Source organism: Myripristis murdjan, chromosome 19, assembly GCF_902150065.1.
Source record: "Myripristis murdjan chromosome 19, fMyrMur1.1, whole genome shotgun sequence".
Classification (NCBI taxonomy): Eukaryota; Metazoa; Chordata; class Actinopteri; order Holocentriformes; family Holocentridae; genus Myripristis; species Myripristis murdjan.
In genome coordinates this window covers 21,238,112-21,258,538 of record NC_043998.1, presented here as the reverse complement: position 1 = coordinate 21,258,538, position 20,427 = coordinate 21,238,112, and positions in this window count along the sequence as shown.

Here is a 20,427-nt window from a genome sequence, read left to right as displayed (position 1 = left end):
TTGAATTTTTCTGTTTACACATGCATATCACACATTATCTGATTTGATATGCGCTAATGAGGAATATAAGGAATAAAATCCAGAAGAGACATTTAAACAGTGAATTAAAAGGTTACTATAGATACAGTAACCTTTTAATTCACTGTTTAAATATCTGTTCTGGCATTTATTCCTTAAATTCCGTATTAGTGCACATCAAATCAGATAATGTGTGATATGCATGTGTAAACAGAAAAATTCAAAGAACTTGTAATTGACTTTTTTCTTGTCTTTGTGTGTGTAATCAACTTGTGAATTTTTATAGTGATATCTGAAAGTAAAATTTTGACCCCCTTTCCCCTGTGTGTTAAAAACAGTGTTTTTTGGTAAAATGTGGTTATAAATAGGTGATTTTCAAAACTTTCCACCAATGGGATTCCTTGGGACTTTTTTCCCCTCACTCAGGACAAACTGAGGATATAAAATTAGTTGAGTTTGCTTCTCTTGCAATTTGTCCTAGGTGTTTTCATAAAATGACTGGACTATTAAAGAATCGTCTTTCTAAATTATTCAAAGTTGCCTCAAAAAGTCAGAAAAACAGTTCTAAGAGGAACCAGTAATGGTTCTTCAGAGAAGAAACAAGAGAACAGGTACATGGAAAGAGTATTTTTTTTTTTCTTTTCTTAAAGGAAAAATAAAGATCCCAACTGGAACCAAAAATAGTTCTTCATAATGGGGCTACAGGAGAACAATGTCTGATTCCACAAAGAACCTTTCAGACCATGGTTCCTCAAAGAACCATTTATATAATGTACACTTTCTTTAGATGGTTGTACAAAGAATTCCCAAAGGTTTTTCAAAGACCAATCAGAAAGGTTCTTTGATGTGGTACTGAAATGGGTCTTCAAAGAACTTTGAAACTTTTTGAAAGTAATTCTTGGTGGAGCCACTTGCTTCAACGTTGAGTCCTTTTAAAATATTTTATTTATTTATTTTTATTAGGAATCATCCACTACATAAAGTGGTTCTTTAGCAGTTGTCAGTTCTTCATGGAGCTATTATTTTCTGTGTGAATGGTCCAGCCCATAGAACTTGAACTGGAGTACAATGGACTTTCCCATTCAAATGGACACAGGGGGATGGTTGGTTGTTGTAGTGGGCTAGCTTCTGTATAAACTGACTGGCGGCAGGTGGCTGACATGGTTAACATGATGATTTGCAGCAACGATTAACTGAGCAGTGGAGTCTGGAGCCTTGCTGACAGAGGCTAGGCTGCTGGGGTAATGACTTTTACAGGTTGCTACTGCCTTTTTACGAAGGTCAAAGGTTTGACATATTTGCACAGTGAGTAGTTGGAGATGTGTTCCCATTATAGCTGATCAACTCCTTTTGAACCGGTCTCCATTAGACTCTGAACACAAGCCCTTTGTTCTCCACTAAAGTTGAGCTAAACTACAACAGTTTGTAGTATTTAATGAGTTATATTAAATAAAAACTATGTTTGGTCATGCTTACCAGGTAGGTTTGTCAGTTTGCAGATATTCACTATAAAGAGCCTCATATAGGATATTCATAATCTCTGCGAATGTTTGGCTGTTATTCATGTCACTGATGTCAGAATTTAGGGAGATTTCATGCCTTGTCTCCTAAGAATGACGCTCTCATACAAATAAACTGCATTCTCACTTACGCCACAAGGGGAACATATTTTTCTTGTGGACTATGTGTTTTTAACGTGTCACAAGAATGTTTGTAATTGGATGTAATTTTCATCCAAGCACTGCAAATTCGAGTCCAGCATGAAGTGACAGTGGTGTTTGTTTTTTGCAAACATTTACATTACTGTACCTTAGTGATTTTGATGTCTAAACCTAACCTTTCCCTAACCTTGACCAAGTGGCGAAAGTAACAAAACTGGCAAAAATAGCTCCCAAAAAATAAAAAATAAAATGAGAATTAAAAGAAATAAAGTAAATTTTGTTTGGATCGTTAAATTAGACCTTTCCAAATAAAAGCTTTCCTTTGGGCTCCTGGGTTTCAAAGTGTTAAGACTTTGATTGGCAGTCAGTGTTTTCTGTACTTGGCTGACACCATTTTATTTAATTATTAAATATAAGCTATGGACTATTAATGTCATTCCTCTCTGATTTGACAAAGTTTCCTCCCTCTACATAAAAGAGTCTGTAAAATCTGCAACAAATTCTTATTTTCTTTAAACATTTATGTAATTTTCCAATAATATTGTCTGAACTGTATTCTCCATTTAATTGGAGTCCTGTTATAGGAATTCCAGTGTCTGTTTATTTTAAGCATGATCAAAGATTTTCTTGAGGACATATCTAAATTTGATTGAATAATTACATTCAAAGTCAATGCATTTTCAAAAACGCAGTAACCCCTCAGTTTCCAAATCAAATCAGGGTCAAATCCACCACTGGATTTGATCCTGACTGAAGAATTACTCCAGTTTGCAGCATTTGAATTGGAAAGCTGAACTGCAGGAACTAGTGTTGCTGGCCATTCATGGTCCATTATTGTGTAGAATAAAACACATTTACTGGCAAAGCAGCATTAAACGGTAAACTAAACTGTACAATTTTTAATGAAAAATTATCGCTTTTTCATGATTGTTTTTCATTGTCATCACTGGCTGTAGAAATCATCATGAAACTGTGAGACCCTGAAGTTTTGTCTATGCAAAGAGAGGCCTGTCAGTTGTTCTCTCCTGACTCAAAACAGAGGTTTTACTGGGAATTAACAAGGTTCTTTCACATGTAAGAGTGGAGTGATCCAATCAGAACACAGCCTCAGTTTTTATTCCAGTTGGCCTTACCAGAGCTACGACAGTAATGCTGCTAAAGGGAGATGCCCACTCTGCCCTGTTGGAATGGATCACTGTACAAAGTGTAGCCTTTAAAACTCTGTTTTGTTAAAGCTAGTGACTTTCAGGACCTCTCTAATCTTGGTGGATGATGAAGATAGTGCACAAGGATAATACAAAATAATAAAATCATCATTTTTAACTGGGTTTACCATCCCTGGCTTAACCAAACATGATGAAAGCTGAATAAAGGACCTTAAGACACTGATGTATGCTACCACTGAGTAGATGGAAGGGGTTGGCTCGTCTTAGAGAGCTGCTAATCTGAGAAGAATTTTGGATCTGTTGCTTTCACTGAGCAGTTCAGTGTCCTCTGACGATCTAATGGTCTTTATGCCCCATGCTTTTTTTTTTTTTTTTTTTGGAAAGCTCAATTAACCCTTTGAAACTTGAACAAATTTACTTGATTTATTTTGACTACATGGGAAAGGAGTGTGCAAATTAGCAAAAAATGCCTCAAATATTACAAGAAAATAACCTGATGATTAGCACAAGCCACACACACACACACACACACACACACACACACACACACACACACACACACACACACACACACACACACACACACACACACACACACACAAACCTAGATATTACCAGAAATTTATCAGACAATTAGCCATAAATTATTTAAGATAATAAAAAAAAATAGTTTAAAATCCATAAAGGTATATCTGTAATTATCATTATTGTATTTCATATAAAAGTATATAAAAGCTAGAATTATATCACAAATAAAGTTATCATAAAAGTAACCCCACACAACAAAGAAAATTCCCACTTAATTACCCCAAAATTTGTTACAAAAATGATGAAACTGCAACAAAAGCTTCATGCAACAGTGGCCAACAGTTCAAGCCTGTGGTTGTTTTGGGGAGCTCCCAGTCTGACTGTGAAGCAAAGTGTTTCTGGAAAAGAACCTGGATGTTGACCTTCCCCAAATAATAATAAAAAAAAAAAAAAAAAATTAAAATCAGAAAAGAAATGGAACCTATCAGGGCCTTGGTGCTTTTCATGCTCATTCCACTGTTGTTTCACTCAGCCCTGATTTCCTGGGGAATCGAAGGCAACCACAGATGAGCAAACAGTTTTGCTCATGTCAATGGCTGTCCCATCAGCACATTCAACTTCAAATAGTTTATCATTTAGCTCACATGCAAACACTGTGAGGGAGTTTTTTCAGTAAGTAGATTAGGTTAATGATTGTGTGAGCCCTCAGAACAGCAGACAACAGATAGTGTGAGTGATAGATTGAGGGCTTAGAACCAAAGGGGCGTAAGTGACATTTCACCAACTTTACAGGAGGGCCAAAACTCACCATAGTTTGTTCTTAGTTTGTGTACTGATTTTAATTTCACACAGACATTGATAACATTATACTTAATGAACAATATTTTATCATTTATTAGAATAAATTTCCCCCACTCCTCTTTTAAATTTGAAAAACAAACAAACAAAAAAGTCACATGTGCCTTTTTCGCACCAACGTTTCATTCCATTTTGAATATAAAACATAGGCACATCTGTTGACAATATTAATAAATACATTAATACATTTAAAAGAGAGAACAATCCATTGTGATAAATCAAAATGATCCTTACATCAAATCAGTTCATTGAATGTTATTAATTTGGCTAAAATATTAATCCCAGCCACTTAATCCTTTGGCTGGATGGGCGATTGAAAAGACACAGATGTCTTTGTAGTAAAGAAAAAAAATATGATGCCAGTATCATTAAATGAGGGGGCTAATATTCTGAGAATTTTTGAGATTATATTCGTAAATTTACAAGAAAAAACCTTGGCTATTCTCTGAAATTAAAGTGGAAAATATATGAGAAAAAACTTGAAAATTCTGAGATCATGAAGTCACATTGGCAGAGAAGATTTGGCGAATTTTTCATGGGCGCAACCCACATACTCAGCTCTGCTGCTCATCCCACAAATGTATGTTCCTTACAAATGTGGCACCATTAAAAAGGGAAATAAAGAGACTTTCCAACACTCTAAGATTTATTGCCAAGAAGCATTGTTACAACAAAGAAATAATCTACCAAACACAAATTTCCTTACTTTTTGCACGATGTTTAGATATCAGCCGATGATCTCAAAATGCCAGCAATCAGCCCGATCTCACCTTTGTTACTCTTGACTGATAATATTTTCATTTGTTCCATTTTCATCCAGCTCTTACTCATTTTGAAATTTGCTTAGTAACACTTGGTCAGCAGTAAGACAGTTTTCCTCTGTTGGCTGACCTACCTGGCTCACATGTGATGGTTGCCATTTTGATTCATTTGCTATCACAGGCTTTAACCACAATATATTTCTCAATGCCAAAAGGGCATAGGTGTGCTTACATCCTTCTGGCTCCAGTTGTTTCAGTGTGTTCAGTGTTCAGTGTTGAGTCCTTTAGTTTTTGATAAATGACTCTAAACTGATTAAGCATTCATTTGTGTCCTTTTGGCAGTAGAAAGAGCTCATCAGGAGCTTTCATATGATACATATATCTCCATTTCACCCCCTCTTGTTCTCACCTCTCCAAATAGTAAACAGTAAGCTTTCACAGTATCAGCTGTTGATGTAAAAGTCGGACTGTCAGTTTAAATAATGATAGATGAGTGATTAATGAGTTGATTAGATAACTAATAGTATCTCAATTTACAGTATACATTATGTGATCATTTTAAGGATTATTGCAGTTACTCTGCCACAGTTATGTGTTCAAGTTGCTGCAAAATAAATAATATTATGAGAGAAACATCAGTTAATGTTTGTCCCTTCACATTAATTTCCAGCAAAAGGGCCATCCATAGTTCTGATTAGCACAATGATCATTCACTGACGTTCAATGGCCTTACACATACAATACCATTCCAAAATCAACAGTATGCACATTGATCTCAGGTTCTGTATTGTGTAATGGTTCACAAATTGTGCAGCCAAAGTCAACATTTGCAGAAATAGCACACACAGTGAAACGGTCAGCAGATAGCTAGCTGGTTCCAAAGGGCCTGGTTAATCTGGTCAATTCACACAGGGTCACATCATCACCGACCACCAAATGTCTCATGCCTGTCACTGCTTCCATCATGTGACCATGTGCTTTAAATGTGTGTTTGTACAATGTTTTGATGTCTACACACCAAGCATAAGGAGAGTTGTTCAACTGGGCCTTTTCATTGGGGTAATACTTCTGAATACAATGATAATCTCATCAAATATTCTGTCCCTTGAGAATATGCAAAATAAGTCTGTTTCATTTTCATTCTGATGAAAAAAATGACAAAAAACTACTTCTTTTCTATTCTAAGGTGGAGCTGCAAAATAGTATGTAGCAACTGACAGAATTTCAGCAGTATGTCATGACTACACAAAATATATAGGTATTTTGTCAAAAGACTAAGAAATGCTGTGAAAAAAAGGAATCCTAATGGCTCAAACATCAGGTTTTAATTTAAATATCCCATATGATGCTTAAAAACAGTTTGGAACTTTTCATATATTCTTCAAGGGTTCTTTACAGTACCTTAAAGGTACTACGCAGAACCCTTTCATGAGATGGTTCATCCAGTTTGAAAAATGGGTGAACCGTCCAAATAATAGTGTGGGTAGCATCTAAATGTAATTCTTATTCAATTTTAAAATATTTGTGAGAAGACACAAAGGGAATTTTGCTCAAAGGGTTAAATAAAGCTCTATTTTACACCACTAAATTATACTCCACTGTTCTCTATTGTTCTGTAGTCCATGTCTTGTTACTCTATTCTACTAATCTCGATCTGTAACAGAGGAACTTTGAGCCCTGACCTCAGAGCAAAGCTGAATTTCTAACAGCCAAAGATGTATTAAAAAGCATCAGTAGGCTACTGAGCCAAAGTTAGTGTTTTCCTGTTGAAGCGTCTACAAGGTAATGTACAAGATAATGTAGAACAACAGGTGAGATTTAAAGAGATCATGTGGGCACTGGCAGGGCTAAACTACTGAGCTTTTGGTCTCTGCACCCGGTAGCGTAACAAGGTTAGCAGTTCTGATATTCATCTGTTGTTCCAGTTCTTTTCCAGACTTTCTATTACCTCTTCAACAGGACCAAGCCCTCATGCTGCAGTCTTACTACAACTTGCTAACAATCAATTACATATGTGTGTGTGTGTGTGTGTGTGTGTGTGTGTGTGTGTGTGCGGTATTGGTGCACACAAGTTAATGTGTGGTTGCAATTGAACAACTGAGGAATGTGTTGACTGTTGACCTTGGCCAAATGGACGCCATTATCTGTCCCCGCCGAGGCCTCCCTCCTCCACTGAGCTGATAAATTAATGAGAGGAAACACTGTTTGCATCAATACTACTGTGAAGGGTGGTTGGTGGTGGTAGTGGTGGTGTGTGTGTATGTGTGTGTGTGTGTGTTGGGGTGGGGGGCATCCAGCTCCTAACTGAGAGAGAGAGTATAGCCAACATCCTTATGAGTGTTGATATTGAGTGTCTGTATTGTTTTGTATTGAATTATGAAAGCTCTATATGGAAACAGCAAATTTAAATCAAATAACCCTTAATGCCAAAAAAAAATGTGTTGATAAGGGAAGTGAATTTGATTGAGAAAATTCAGCAATGAATAATAATGGGAACACGCAACTGGTTTAGTCTCGTTGCATGGCATTTAAAGGGATAGTTCACCCATTTTGAAAAATGTGATACTTCGCTTCCCCCTCTAGTTGTTCTGTAGGACAGGAGTGGTCTTACTGAGTGCTGGATACTGGCTGGATACTGGCTGGTTGCTCCAAATGCTATCTGTTAGCCTCCTGCCATTGAGGCGGACTTCCCCCCAGCTAACAGACTTAAAAATAACCACTTCACTCCACTCAAATAGTTGAATAAACAAAGTTTAGACTGATGATGTGTAGCAGAATTTTTACAGACCGAAATGGCTTAAAATGTTGACTAATCCAAAAAGAAAAAAAAAATTAAATTAAATTAAAAAATGGTGGAACTATTCTCTGGTTTAAGCTCTCTGTGTTGGTGCACAATTACAATTAAAGTGGCAGGCAGGAGCCTGAAAGGTTGATATAATTGAGGGGAGGGGAGGAAAAGAAGCTGGCCACAACATTACCTACCTGCTATCTTTTAGTACTCTGGGGAAAGATGTTATTTTTGTCCTCCAACATGTGTTCATGTGTTCAATCAGGAAAACAAACAATAGCAAACTCCAGCAATCTCCTATCTCTGTGGAGGCCACTGCTGCTCTGGCATGGAGTGATACAGGAAGTGCAGACGTTACGGGTTCTTTCTGGGTGGTGATAACAGGAAAAATACAACAACAAACAAAACTATCACTATGCACTTGGTATTTGTATTTGCATTTCTGTTTTTGAATGCAACTCTTATGAAGTGATGTTAAATCATCTTTGAGTGGATTAAGTCTGCTCTTTTTAAGATGTTAGCTGGGGGAAGTCTAGCTCAGGAGGCTAACAGTTAGCATCTGGAGCATCCAGCCAGTTTCCAGCACTGAGTGACAATGAGAGGAAGAGAGCACCACTACTGTCCTACAGAACAGCTTGAAAGTGAAATATTGCACATTTTTTCAATATGGGTGAACTATGCCTCTTAGGTCTCCAGGGTTTGAAAGAATGGGGCAGAACAGGTGTTCCAGCTGGAGTTAGTAACCATTCAAACAAATTTCTTTTCTTTTCTTTTTTTTTTTTGTAATGAAAAGATAGAATAGAGGCTGATTTTATGTGTGCTGGCCCTACTATGTTGCCAAAGGAAATGAAAGGATAGTATCATAGAGAACCACAGATATATTAATGAGCCATCATTTACAATGACCCTACATCTAGTCAGCCACTGAGAGCAAGAGACTGACAGACAAAGAGACAGAGGGAGACACTGAACGCAGCTTCCTGTGTGAGTTACTAATGAGCATTAGTGAGAGCATAGATGAGGGTCCCCTTAGGTTCCTATATACACACAAACTCTCTCTCACTTATGGCTCATGGGACTCCCATTTAGTCATCTCTTCGCCCACCAGCACAAAGGATCTCGGAGTTAAATTAGCTGTGCACTGATTTGTGGTGAAAGATAGCAAACAGTGGCTCATGTTCTCTGGTGGGTGGCACAGAAAACCAAACAGGTTTCTGAAGACTCACAATGATGAAAAATACCTTTTTAGCTGGTTTGCTATGAGGGAGACAGCTAAGCTGCACACCAGGGTTCCCCTTATCATTAACCTGCCATTAGACAGTGGTTGTAGCCTAGCGTCCTGTTGAGAGGACCTGCATCCCTCCTAAAGAAAAAGGATGTTTTATTCTAAAAAGCTACACATACTGTATATCCATTCTAAAGAAACTGTCACCTGAAATTCTTTCTACCCCACTTTGTAGCCCTCTGACACTCATCCACTTTCATTCTGAAATGTTTTGTTTGACCCTTTGAACAAAATTCCTTTGATAAAAAATTGATGCTTTGCCTTATGAAGACCCAATTTTTTTCTCATATAGAGCGTTGTCTAAAAAAATTTTTTAGACAAAAATAATTAAACACCCTAACCCTAACCCTAACCCTAACCCTAACCCTAACCCTAAATACACATTTTAAAAATTACAACTTTGAACTATGAAGAGACTTTTTTTTAGGTGTTGGAAAGCGCACGTTTTCCATTTCTTTGAATCTTTTCCCAGAGCAAGCAGTCATATTGTGGAACTCCAATATCGTTTTTCCTCCTTTTTATCCAGCTGTTGGTTTCCATTAATTCCACTATGATATGAAAATGAACTTTCAGAGACTTCAGACTTCAGACATTAGTTTTCCTAAAAGCAGCAGCACTGTTGCGTTTTGATGATTTGAAATGTGTCCCTCCGCCAGGGAAAATAGTGAAAATAGTAGAAAATAGTGGGAAATGTTTGCTTTAGCCAATTATCAGTCCCCTGGTTTATGAAGGGGGATGACTTTTTTAGCAGCAGAAGCAGATCATAATAAAGTGGGTGTGTCCACCAAAAAAATCATATTTAAAAAAATGTGATTATATGTCAATTATGGTTATGGCTACACATCCATAATTACGGCTTTGGTCCTTTAAGTGCAGATGTGAACTGTATTTCCCCACATTTACGTGCTTAATTATCACTGTAAATACGAAGTAATGTTACCATACTGTAAAAAGAAGGTTTACCAATGCGTCATGTCTGTGTTGATGACCAACACATTGGTTGTTGTCATATTGTTGTCTCATCATGACTTCCATTTAGCAGTAAGAAAAATCTCTCTCTCGCACATCTCAGGAAAGCATCTTAGTAGAGCCTGATTTAACTTACAGACTTCCACATACGAACAAAAGACATTATTAACACTTACGACTTTGTGAAGCCTTAACTATTGTCCTTTGTGTTATCTTGACTGTATCTCCACACACACACACACACACACACACATACATATACAATTGGCTCACGATCAAACAGTTGTGGGGAATGTTGTTTATGTTAGTTGATTGAAAATTCTTTAATCATTAAGGAGATTGGCTAACAAAGAGCCATTAAGGAAATCACTCATGTACACACATACATACACATGCACACACACACACACACACACACACACACACATACTATCATGCTATCACATATACACCAGAATCAACAGCCTATTCTTCTTATTTTTGGCTGTGTTGAGTCAACTGCATAAAGATTAACTTGCTCTTACAATACCTGGATCTTTAGAGCAGCAGTGTCAATATAACAGAGACGAGTTTGTGACTTGAAAGTTGCAATTTCAATTCCATATTCAAATCAAGTCAAATCCCTGCCCCAATTAAAAGACCAAAAACAAACAAACAAACAAACAAAAAAACAATCAGAATAGAGCACTCAGTAGAGTGCAGATCACTGCCGGGCGTATCTCCCCTTCTCTGGTGCTCACACTCAGGTGGTAAACCAGCCTACCTGGAGAAAGGAAAATGCGGAGGCACTACCTGCATCGGTCCCTTTCTCTGGTGCTTGGACTAAGTGAAAAAACAGCTGAGGAGTTAGCACTCATTTGTGGTCTATAACAGGTTTTTCAAGGGTTTTGAATCACCGCAACTGACAGGCCCAGCAGCATGTGAGATTAGCGGATAGACACATGCACAGAAGAGAAAAGCACTACTTTCCCTTCCCCAGTGCTCGAGTTTCAATGGTTTTGAACGACTGCAACTTTCATTTTCATTTCAAATGAATTCTTGATTTTGGAAAAAAAAAAAAAAAACCTCAATCAAACCCACATTTAATATTCAGTGTAAGTCCGGTGTTAGTTATCCACCCATCTGGTGAGTCAACAGTGAGGCCTGGAGTTGTCCCAGAAACCACTTTCTGTGTGTGTGAAAAGGATTCACGTCGAGGCATTAATCCTTAAAACATTAATCCAATGGATAATGCATCAGGGAGGCCATTTGAAGCGATGGAAAACAAGGAAGGGAGCAGGGGCGCAGCAAAAGAGATTCATTCCTCAGGCAACTAAGGAGATATCACTCACCGATTCATGTGTGTGCTCAAGTGTGCTATTTGCTTTTCAATTAGGCCATATCCAAATGGGAGATAGGGACGTTTTAAAAGTATTCAGACACCAGTTAAAGGAGTGCAGGATTTTCTGCCTCACCATCCAATTTAGATAGAGTCCATCCGAACGATTAGCTGCTCAAACAGTGTCCCCTGGCAGAGCACACACACTGATAATAAATAGTTATGGCCAAATGTGGCAAACATCCGACTCAATTAAGGCGCTATTCAGCGCACAAGTGACATTTTAGGAACAATATAAAAGGATATCTCCCTAGGTGGGTGGGTAACTGTTGAAAAATGGAAAGTTGAATTTTCCATTGTGATAACTTAATAAAGATAAGCTTTTTAACTGGGTGTGTTGGCTTATGCCATGTGCTGAATCAGTGGCCCATTTTAAATCACTCCTCACGATACACTGCTTTTTATTCTTAATTCAACCCTGTTTCCTAAAAATCACATTAACATACAACTCAACTGCATTCCTAATTACAATTAGGGGAAAATGTATTTTGTCATGTTTGTCAGACAAATCACAAATGTGTTTCTAATCATCATATTTCTTATATCATGTCAGGTGGCATTTTAGCCAGTTTCACTACCTTTAGCCTCCAAAACCACTTGTTTAAGGCAAGAGAGGAGTTACGTTTAGCTATAAAAACTACTTGTTTAAGGTTTGAGAACTGTAAGGTTTAGGCATTAAAACCACTTTGTTAAGGTTGGGGAAATGTAAGGTTGGGGAAGGGATGGAAGTTGCTCCCTCTGTCCTCTGCACTTTATTCCACCTACAAGTTGTTACAGTTCGTCCAGTCAGTGAATAATTCACCCAGTGTCTTTTTTCTGTTTAAATGCTTGTGAAACACCTTCAACAGCATTTAAACCTTTGAAACCGAAGCAAATTCTGTTAATTTTTTTAAACATGGGGAAAAAAAGATGAGTCAATTAGCAGAAAATAACCTGAAATTTGGCAAGAACCCATTAAAAAAAAAAAAAAAAAAACACAAAATGTAAAACAAGTAAAACATCAAAAACAAACAATTAAACAAAAACAGCAAAAGAACAGAAATTCCAGGAAGTGATGAACATTTCAATATTTATCTATTTATTTGTATGAACTTATTTATTTTGAGGCAGTTTCATCAGCAGTTTTCTTTATTTATTTTCAAATTTTTGATCATTTTTGTGGTACTTTTATAATGATTCAAAAATCAAGTGAATTTCCTGAGGTTTCAAAGGGTTCATATATATACACACAATAATCAATTCATGAATTCATCATGATTTAATGGCCACATATCTTAAACAGGTTGGTTGTGCTGAGTGTGTGTGTGTGTGTCACTATCTCTACAGGTATGTGTCAGTAGGAGTGCCACAGTTTGTGTCATTTTTACAGTCAACAGCTTTGAATAGGAGCTCTTATCAAGTCCTCATGGAAACAAGCAAAGGTAAATCACCCAGTTTAAAAGCTTTTATTGATCTGCTACTGGTGATTTTATGACACATCCTCCTGCTGTTTTTCCAATCCCAGGCCATTGATTTTTAGAGCTTGTGTAAATATCAGGCCCCCTTGTAAAACTGGCCTAGTATACCAGTTAGGGTTAGGGACAGTGTGTGTGTGTGTGTGTGTGTGTGTGTATGTGTACACTGTGGCTGGAAGTTGATAATCATAGATCAATGAGAGACACTGTTTAACTGCTCTTCTTTCTAATGAGCTTTGACACAAAGAACAATAAAATGTTTTATTCTATTTGTGTTAGGGTTTACTTTAGGTAAGGTAAGCAGAGCTGCCCCTGGCCACTTTGGGGCCCTAAGCAAATTTTGTCGCGAGGCCCCCCCCGGTGTACGCTCCCACCTGCTAAGTGTACAGTAGGTACACAATCAGTGCATAACAAAATGACATTTAACGAAACAGTCCTTGTTAATAAGAGCAAGAAACTTCTGAAATAAAAAATAAAGTCATCAGTTATCAGTTAATACTTAGAAAAATATTTCAAGCACAGATGGTATCTTAAGTGGCCAAAGGAGACTGCCCTCCTGTTTGTTCAGCAGCTTATTATGAGCTGTAGTTACCTTTTACAGTTTTTTTTTTTCAATCGCTTTACCTTCTCTGTCAACTCAGAAACCCTGGTATCAAAACAGTTAATCCATCGGCCTAATGAGAGGCGCTCTTCCCAAAATAACACATTTTGTTTGCAGAAGGCTCTTACCATGACAAAACATTTCAAACATGCAGCAAAAGCACATTTTGTCACCGCCCAATACAACTAACCCAGCCACTCACTCACTTCATATTCAACACCAAAATGTAACACACCCTTTTCAGTCTGAGCAGGTTCAACCTCACTTTCTCCTGTGTGTATTGCAGTCATTTTTTTTTTTTTTTTGACAATTTACATAGTTACATATTGTAAAGCAAGTAGCAAAAGCCAATATTTCCCCCAAACAGCTCAACTTCTGCCCAAATGAGCAGATTCTTTCAATCTGTAACACTGACAGCAGAATACAAAATACAGCTGTCAGTTTGAACAAGTTCTCCTGTGAGCTGCACATTCAAATGTGAACTTACAGTAAAGAATTGTACCCAAACTCAGAAAGACTTTGAAGTGAAATTTTACTGTATTGATGGCAAAAACTGAAATACTGTAATTCACATACAGTATTACACAGAAAAACTCAAAGGAGTTGAAAAAAAAATTACAGAATACAATTTATAGGCCCCTTTTTTGTAGGTGCATCCTGATTGATTGGTGAATGGTGATTGGTGGAAAGGGCAGTGATGCAGGTGCACTAGTGATTTCACAGTGATGCAGGTCATTTCTATCAGCTGTGAGCAGATGTTTTGCTTTTGACTACCAGAGTGAAGTCAATGGAGTCAGGGCCATGTAAATGACACATGTGAGAAGTGTTGTGCAAAAGAGCCTGAAAAATGTGTGAATCCAATGAAAAGGTATGAACACATTTGCAAAAGAAAACTTCTGCTGTGGTTTGGAGGTGAAGATGACGACAAAGTGGATCCCAGTTTCATTATACTGGAAAAAAACTGTAATAGATTCAAACATTTATGTGTGTGTGTGTGTGTGTGTGTGGTTGCTTTCTTAGTATCTCTGTTGCTGGAGTTATGTGCCTTCCTGTGCTGGGTCACACCCACCACACTCCCTCTCGGACAGTCAGAATGAAGGGTTAATCAGCTCTTTCTTGCCCCATGACCAGGCTTTTCACACAGTTTTGCCATGTTTTCATGAATCCTTTCAGAAGTCATATGCCTTTTTGTGATAGGCATCGCCCACCGCCGTGCCCCCTTCTAACCAATCAGCATGAAAAGCTGATCATCTCTTTCATGGCACATTTTGGCTCTGCACTGCATTACTTACCACTGTTAGGATCTTCTTAGTGCAGAAACTGGTGTCGCTTCATCTCCTGTGATGTATTTCTCCCTGTTTGACTGTCTGACTTGAAACAAGCCCATGCTCTTTAATTTTAGACGGTGGAACATTTTTCTGTGACCAAACTCACAAACTCATTTTATCTGTGTTGGCTCACAGACATGGCTTGCATTACATAGTTTCCAAAAATACACCTTCAAATAACAAAATGGGCTGAGGAATGCAGGGTACATAATATAACAGTTTTTTTTTTCAACAGAGTTATGTCATTTTAGCCTGGAGATTTCCTTTCAGCTGTAATAATGAATTATTCTTGTAATATTTTCCAAGCCTTAAAGTTAACAAGCACATAACTACAGAGCAAAGCTAGTTTTCAGTTGTTGTCAGTCTCTTTTCTATGCCTCTTTCTCTACCCTTTTTTTTGCCTGCCTTTCTCTCAATATCTCTCACAGGCATTCTCTCTTTTCTCTCTTTTCTCTCTATAAGAGAGCACTAGAATCAGCAACACAGCTCCTCGAGTCCTCAGTAGGTCCTCAATTCACTAATTTCTAACAATGAAAGCTGTAGCCTGATTGATTTTTGGAGAGCACAAGTCTCTCTCTTTAGATAGGCAAAAAACAAACAAAGGTCTTGACGAAAGCCTGAACCTAAAAACATCCTGAAATAAATTAAAAAAAAAAAAAAAAAAAAAAAAATCAAAATCCTACCTGCTCACACACACACACACAATCACAGGTTAACATACAAACACATAATGACCAGTACCAGATGCATATAAAAAGACTGAGGTAAGGTACCTATATCATGACTGAATGCACATACTGAATGCTAAGGATGGAGATGTTTCTACTTTTACTGTACTTAATTGTATGTCAGTTTACCAGAGTGGCTTGTGTTTCATTAATTCATACATTTTGATACATTGATACATTTAGAAATACATTTTGCACTAACCACTGTGATTTCCCCTTTTTCCCTTTTTCTGCAGGCTATAGAAAATTAAAAGCAAACCAAATCCACTGACTGCTGCTGGACAGAAAAAAGACACCTGACCGTCACAAAAATGTGATGGTCAAAATGTTACACAGCCCAGTATTTATAATGAAGACAGAAATAATAAGCTGGTGTGAAATCTATGGTTATACAGTTATGGCAGTTTGGCACAGGACTGGTTAATTTTAAAATGAAGTGAGAATTTCTTGTCTCACTGAAGTAGCAGAATTATAGTTTCTTCGTCAGTTTTAAGAATATATTTATGTCATTCACGAGGGAAATGGTTCTCTCCACAGGGAGGTCAGAGGTCAAAGTCAGCTGCACACAACATCCTTGGGGCTGGTAGGGGGTCAGTGTCTTACTCAGCAGAAAGGATTATTTATTTTAGCTAGGTGCTTGTAGCCTCTTTGTAAGTATTAGCTAAAATGTGAATTTTGAACTTTGGGTAACCTTGAACTTGACCTTTGACTCAGATTATCCAAAACGTAATCAGCTCATTACCAATCCATGAACTTTCATCAAAATCCCTAAAAAAAAATCCCTTGTCTTGCTAAGAGACAAACTCACAAACACAGACCCAGTGAGGGGAATTCAAAGAGAGAGACTGAGAACCTCAAATCCTTTATCAGGCCTCCTTTTCAGCTCCCACAACACACTGCGCACACACACACACACATACACACACACACACACACACACACACACCTGTGTACATGCATGACTGTCACAATCACCTCTCTCAAATGTTTCTCATGCCTCACACTGCACTTTCAAATACATATCAACTTGACACACGTCACATCCAAACACCCTTCCTGTCTCATATCTTGCACACACACACACACACACACACACACACACACACACACACACATTCTGCTGCCCTGGCCAAAGCATATGACTGTAATGTGGAGCTTAAGGAAGCTATTGATGTACTGATGTTTCCCGCCATAATGTGAGCAGCCAGAACAATGCAGTGTTAATTTATCTGGTTTCCTGCAAAGGACTGTGGAAACAGTGATGGTCACAGAGAAAGGAAACAACATTACAGTTTTTTTTACAACTGGTCCAAGGCATTTTACAAGCCTGAGATGACTTTATCGGAGCTCTTCATACGACCGTCTCTGCCAACACGCTGCTTTGCACAACGCTTAGTTTCATGCCCACAATGCACCAAAGCTACCAGAACGATGCACATTTTTCTAAATCAAATCATTTCACCAAAACACAAACACCAGTTTTTTTTGGTCAGTCATAACACTCTGACCAAATAGCACTGACAGTGTGCAGCACTATGGAGGATGCAGTAAAGCAGTTCGTTGTTTAAGTATTACTTTCGTCTGTGCTTGGCAATATAGTAAATACCTAGATTGTTTTGGCATACATTAATTACAAAATGTATAAAATGACAAGTAATGGAATCAACAATTCCTATATTATAATTCAGTCAAATTTATGTAGTTTACAGTTGCTGTGGAAGCAAGCTTGTTATTTCCAACCCTGTCTCCTTAAAATTATTACAAAAATAATTACAACTCCATTCTTAATTATGTTTTGGGGAAACACATTGCAGGTTATGTTTTTCTCTGACAAATCACAAATAAGTTTCTAATCAACATATCTTGTATGTCATGTCGCGTGGCATGTTAGTCAGTTTTGTTACTGTTTTGTTACTTTAGCCACCAAAACCACTTGGTTGAGGTTAGAGGAAGGTTAGGTTTAGACAAAAAAACAAACAAACAAACAAACAAACAAAAAAAACAACAACTTGGTTAAGGTTAGGGTTAGACAAAAAAACAACTTGGTTATGGAAATGTAACGTGTAACTTTTACAACAAATGAGGCACCATCGCTTCAGACTCGACTTGAACGTGGTCACCTGGGCGGAAGGTGGCTGTGTGGCCGATCTGCCACCCCACATCTCTCTTAGTGTGGACTTCAGACTAAGTGATTACAAACGTTCTTTTATAGAACGTATAGATCAAATTATTTTATAGAAATGTAATGTGGGAATCCAAAATTCCAAATTCACTCCCCTCACAATGTAGTTTAAAATGCAGTTTAGTTGTATGAAAACATAATTTTTAGGAGACAGAACTCTTAATTCTAACACAGATGCTCTTCTGGGCCTCCTGACGGCACAAAGGTCAGGGGCTCACCCAAGTTGCCAGGTTTCATCTTCTGGCCAACATGAATGTTGTCACATAATTTTGATTGTTACAACAGAATAAAAAAAAAAAATACCATCTCAAATTAAAAACAGGAAAGACAACCACATTTACAGTTATTAAAATTGTGTGTTCAATAGTCAGATCACTGATGCTGGATCAGATGCAGCGTTTAACACACACATTTAAAGTTTCCTTCAGATCATATTTGGCCAGAGATGATCTCATGATCTCAGAATTAAAACAATTATCTCAGAATTATGATACGGATCTTCTCTCATAGTTAGCAGATAATCATCTCAAAACAATGAACTATTTTCTGACTTATGAGAAAGTTTCAATTAAGCCCGGTTCAATACAATTCAGCTCAATTCAACAAGACCAAAAAATTATTACAAAAAAAGTTTTTTTTTTTTTTTTTTTTTTTAGAACAGTGTCATCAAAAACACAGAGAAATGGCCAGTTTGGTCTAACAAACACAATGATTTTTTAAACTGTGGCGGGTCCCTGTGTGGGGGATGGGTGGGCCCTGGGAGAGTTACATCAATGTATTCTTTTTTTCAATAACAATACAATTTTTAAATGATACAAACGAGAACAATGTAATGCATCACTGACATGATGCCCTGTGAACGTGAACATGCAGCCTTTCAAACTCACGGATAAATATTGAAAACCAAGAAAAGCCTTAGATCAACAAGGATCCTGCTCCAAAAACACCAGAAGATGAATATGAGCACTGATTACAGTTTTGTACGACCTGATGGTGTGGAACCCCCAGAATTTGTTCTTTGCAGGAAACGTAAACTGCGGTGCAACAAACTGAGAAGGCACATTCAGCGGTTTGCTTAGGTGGAGAGATTGAAGGATTTTTTTTCTTTGGCTTTTCTGACAACTTCACTTTGCAAAATAATTTGTGGGCCTTGTAACAAACGGTTGCGCATTACATGTGGGTCCCAGCATGAAAATGTTTGGGAATCCCCTGGTATAAGAAACTAGCCGGAACTGTGGGAACAATCAATCAAATGTTCTCAAACAAAGGTCTTTACTCATAACAGCTCTGTCACTTTCACTCTCTCTTCCAGCCAGGGAGTGGCACACAGGGGGAAAAGCGACATGTCTTTCTTCCTGTTGGCACAACACAGAAAATGTCTTAACTGTTGAATGGATGGAGCCATTTTCTAAGCGTCATTTTTTGACCTTCAAATAAAAGCTGAAACCTTTGAAACTGTAAATAGATGCAATCTATCTTCTCATCCATTTTCCAGCTGTTTCCTCTCCATCACTCTCTCTCCCTGACCCCTCTCTCTCTCTCTGCCTCTCTCTCTCTCAGCTTGTGAGCAGAGCACTGTGAAGTCAGTGATGGCACCCAGAGGATTTGCCTATCAGTAGCAGCATATGTTGTCCTGTGTAAAAACAACAAGCAATCTGAAAACCACACGTCTGCTGGGGTGTATATGCACTGCTTTACTTAACACCCTGTGTGTGTGTGTGTGTGTGTGTGTGTGTGTGTGTGTGTGTGTGTATGAGCGCGTGCACGTAGATGTGTTTCTGCCTTTCTTTCACTTCCTCATTCCAAATGAACGCTCTGCCAATTTCACAACAATGTCAGAGGACTAGTGCCTACATGCACACACACACACACACACACACACACACACACACACACACACACACACACATGAACATGCACTCACAAGGTTGAGCTCAGAATAAGCCATTCAGCTTTCAAAGAGGAAACAATGTGTGTGTTGAGACTGTCTCCTGTAGTTTTTTCAGTCACACTATCCAAGTATAAGCCTGTGCACCATGTTACACAGATGGAGGAGTGACAACACTAAACATGTTTCATCAAGCCTTTTTTATGCGAATAAAGGAGACTTGATGGAAGTTAAGACATTTGGAAACTGCAAATATTGAATAAAATCTCAACAATGTGACCGAAAGTGTTTATGCTCACTTTAGGGTGGATACATTTTTTTTTATTTTATGAAAAGAAACGAGATCTTTTGCGATGGAAATGCATTCGCCAAATAAAAACAGGACATGCACCGAGGATTTAATCACATGCTCTTTGACCTCTGACTTGACACTGCTCGCTGTCATGGTGGTACAAGCAGAGTACCAGCTTTCAGCCGCTTTAGGAATCACATGATTGGGTTCCACATTAAATGGAGCCACATAAACAATATTTCAACTAACCAAAATCTAAATTCTAAATAAAATGCATTTTATCAACTAACTTTTTATATATATGGCTAAATACATTTCAGGTAATTCTTTTCAGAACAAAATTCAGTATCCCCCGTTGCAGCCATGTGTTTCTTGTTTGACATGTCCACAGCGCTTGCCGCCTTGACCGGGCTGGGGAAGCGGCACATAACCCAGCTAATAATTGATGTTTAAAAAGAGGGCCAACTCCAGCTGCCCAGCATGCTGCCATGTCAAAGAGACAATGTCCACAGGCCAAATCAAGTCAAATCTATTCCTACAGC